Raw genomic sequence first — 4701 nt, 5'->3', positions numbered from 1 at the left:
TCGACTGTTATTAATGTGTAGTATGTATGCATTGTATATTCCGGTTATTATTATATTATTAACATATGCAAATGCACGAGAGATAATTAAATTATAAGCTGGTACGTCGTCGTATTTATAAACGTCACGCGCTGTCGGCTTTGAGGAAAAATGACGGTTACTTTGACACGTAACTTTGTGTGAAAAAAAACAGGTTTTATTTTTTGGCGTTTTTACCTCATTGTCAATCTCACGATTTGTTGATGGTTGTCAAAAATCAACCTCAAACGACGAGTATCGATTTAGTATTTTAATAGAAAACAACTATTCACCTCTTTTATGTATGCGTAATTATTGATTTACAGTCTATCACGTATTCATCAAGAAAAAAAAAACGACGTTTACATAACAGGTTGATTGGCATAAATTAGACATGAGGGCGTGTGACGAGTAAACGTAATTGCTGCTATAATTGACACAATTCATTGCACGCCAACGACGAGCAGATAACAATATTGACGGGTATATCATAACAAAATTGAATTGACAAAATATTAAAATTTAGCTCAGACAACTATAAATGGTCTCAATTAATATTATCGAGACATGATGTCAACCGGGAATTGGTTCGCCCAGTTCATTTGACGTAATAACGTGAATACAATTCAAATACAAACGAGTCGCTGTTGTGGTAGTTAAAATTTATATTACACAGTGAAATGGTTTTATTTATCCCAGCAATAAAGAAATGCTTTGTGCGAAAATAAATAATACTTGTCAAACGTGGAAATGAAATTATTTATTTAATAATCTAATTAATTGATGCAGATGATTGACACTGGCGTAGGCTGAGATAAATTGTATCAACGCTAATTGCACGCGTGTTTAGAAATCATGTGTTACAGGTAGCCCAGGTCATTCGAGTGCTCGTCAGTTAATTTAAACGAAATTAATCACCATGGTCCAAAAATCAAATAAAATACCATCCGTTAGTTTTAATATAAATGATTATCGATTATTTCACAGTCACTTTACCATATATTACGCGTAATTTAATTCATACAGGAATAAATAATGTCAAATGCGCGTTGAGCAAAAATGTTTTATATACTTGAGTACGTCGATGATTTCATGTGTTAGTTAGATATGCCATTAACAAAAAAGGTGCAATATCCAGAAACTAGCTAACTTGTATTTCATCTTATTATGTATGTATATTGCAGCAATTGTGACACTCTCAAATACTGCCCCTGTACTCTGCTTACTGACTAGCTGGACGTAGGTGGTGTCATCGTTCTCGCAACAACTTGTTTCAGGAAACGTCTGCGTCTGAGTCTTTCAATATGAAAATCGAAGTTGTTAAATCGTCGTGCGAACTCAGCGTCAGTTTTCACAAATGTTTATCCCGTAATGTGACTATAAGTTTAAATACAGTAAACGAAGAAAACGTGCGAGAAATGTGACTGTTTTTATAACCAGAACTTTACAACTGACTGTGAATATATACACGTAACCGGCAAGTAAGTTAATGCCATGGCAACTAAAAGGTTGTTTGTGGACACGAAGACTATCAGACATCCACACAACACGTAAGTTCTTCTAAGTGCGTTACAACAACGGACGTTATGGTGTCTGTGTGGTTAGCGCGAATCGAGCGGGAAAAACTCAAGAGCCTGTCGCGTAACTGCAAATTACAGTGTATACCAATACCTTGTTGAGCGACGGGTAGCAGGACGCCTCACACGACTGTGCTAAACTGTCACCGTGTTCTCACTAGAAAACGTTACGCCGACGTAAGTTGCGCCCGATAATTAAAACGATAAAGATCGCATAGTCTTGCGTACACACCAACATTTTTACAAGAGACGTAAATATGGCGGTCACTGTATAATGCACACAATGGTACTGACTCCTAGATAGATATTATTTCGATTAACCATAAGTTGTGCTCTTTTGCAATTGAGCAGTAATAGTTAACTTTTCTGGGATATATAAAATGTCATAATGATACAAATGCATGATACAATTGTTGGAACATGAAGCTAATCTGTTTTTAGTTCTATGTTGGGACCAGTCAGTCGAATTTAACAACGTATATAGGTTACTATAACAACAAAACTTAACTCAAAATTTGACACACATTGCGATCCTGCTTATTTTGAAATAAGATAAACTTAAATACAATTGTCCGAGCAGTACAGTTTAGTTTAGGACGTCAATGCACTAACAATACCTTTTGCAAATGAACGCTGATGTTGCCTCTACCATTTTTAAACCCTTACGCCGGCGTGTTTTTTCTCCAACATCGACGGAGTAAATGGACAAAAAACAGATGTAAACACGATATGCGTCAGTCACTGAGCGTTGTCTGTTTGTGAGTGATTTCAGACTCGCTACGCGCTAACAATATAACGCTATGGTTGTATATTATGGTGAAACTTGTACATTTTGACGAATTAAATACGAACAAAAAAATGAAAATATATAGATTGTTACAGACGAGATAGCACAACAGCTATTTTAACATTGTAAACACAAATTGGTACCAACACATAACTTACCTGATGTCTCTCCATTAATTATCTACACAATATATATTCATATCTCCAATACACCTTTGTTGTGAGCGGGACTTCTATTAAAAAAAAGCTTTTCACTGAAACCGATCATATCATCATGTTGACGCCACAGCAACACTTCCTCCGTCACTGGAGGGCGAGGTGCGTTGTTGTTGCCTCAGAAAACGCGAGATGTTCGTATAGACCTAGCTCGAGCCATTCCATTAGAGCGCGTCCGTTCCATTAGAGAGCATTCCATTAGAGAACGGTCATGTGACGTGTGATCACCTGACAAATGCTGGATACACGCTCTAACGGCAAATACCGTTAGGTTTAGCGAATTTACGAACCGTTACGAAAGAGTTTGCTCATTCGAAGGCCGTTTTTGTAAAAGCGACAGCCTTGATCGATACACTGTTCATTTACACAATCTTTCCTGGCACCATACGCACTCACACTGTTAGCGGCGGAGTGAAACGCGCCCATGTCATGCCATTAACCGATTACTGACGTCTATGTATTTCATGTCTTTGGCATGAAAGCTATAAAATATATGAAATACAAGGCCTTGCTATCATTTGAACATTTCAAATATTTAATTAGTCTAGCGTTTTTTTTTTTCATTCCATTGGAGACGAGTCGCTCTTCATTCCATTACAGGACGGTATGACACAAACCACCCTCTAACGTCGCTCTATTTACTTGAATTGATATGGGAGCTATTAAATATATTTAATACAATATATTCAAACAGTTTTGAACATTTTAATTATTTAATTCGCCAAGCGATCGTGTCATTCCATTACAGACGAGTCGCTCTTCATTCCATTACAAGACGGTATTACCCAAACCACCCTCTAACGTCGCTTTATTTACTTGAATTGATATGGGAGCTGTTAAATATATTTAATACAATATATTCAAACAGCTTTGAACATTTTAATTATTTAATTTGCCAAGCGATCGTGTCATTCCATTACAGACGAGTCGCTCTTCATTCCATTACAGGACAGTATGACCCAAACCACCCTCTAACGTCGCTCTATTTACTTGAATTGATATGGGAGCTATTAAATATATTTAATACAATATATTCAAACAGCTTTGAACATTTTAATTATTTAATTTGCCAAGCGATCGTGTCATTCCATTACAGACGAGTCGCTCTTCATTCCATTACAGGACGGTATGACCCAAACCACCCTCTAACGTCGCTCTATTTACTTGATTTGATATGGGAGCTATGAAATATAATTAATAAAAGATATTCAAACAGTTTTGAACATTTCAATTATTTAATTTGCCAAGCGATCGTGTCATTCCATTACAGACGAGTCGCTCTTCATTCCATTACAGGACGGTATGACCCAAACCACCCTCTAACGTCGCTCTATTTACTTGAATTGATATGGGAGCTATTAAATATATTTAATACAATATATTCAAACAGCTTTGAACATTTTAATTATTTAATTTGCCAAGCGATCGTGTCATTCCATTACAGACGAGTCGCTCTTCATTCCATTACAGGACGGTATGACCCAAACCACCCTCTAACGTCGCTCTATTTACTTGATTTGATATGGGAGCTATTAAATATAATTAATAAAATATATTCAAACAGTTTTGAACATTTCAATTATTTAACTGGCCAAGCGATCGTGTCATTCCATTACAGAAGAGTCGCTCTTCATTCCATTACAGGACGGTATGACCCAAACCACCCTCTAACGTCGCTCTATTTACTTGAATTGATATGGGAGCTATTAAATATATTTAATACAATATATTCAAACAGCTTTGAACATTTTACTTATTTAATTTGCCAAGCGATCGTGTCATTCCATTACAGACGAGTCGCTCTTCATTCCATTACAGGACGGTATGACACAAACCACCCTCTAACGTCGCTCTATTTACTTGAATTGATATGGGAGCTATTAAATATATTTAATACAATATATTCAAACAGTTTTGAACATTTTAATTATTTAATTCGCCAAGCGATCGTGTCATTCCATTACAGACGAGTCGCTCTTCATTCCATTACAGGACGGTATGACCCAAACCACCCTCTAACGTCGCTCTATTTACTTGAATTGATATGGGAGCTATTAAATATATTTAATACAATATATTCAAACAGCTTTGAACATTTTAATTA

This window comes from Saccoglossus kowalevskii, chromosome 1 (genome assembly GCF_978046115.1).
Source record: "Saccoglossus kowalevskii chromosome 1, keSacKowa6.1, whole genome shotgun sequence".
In the NCBI taxonomy this organism is placed as follows: domain Eukaryota; kingdom Metazoa; phylum Hemichordata; class Enteropneusta; family Harrimaniidae; genus Saccoglossus; species Saccoglossus kowalevskii.
This window is presented reverse-complemented; position numbering follows the sequence as displayed.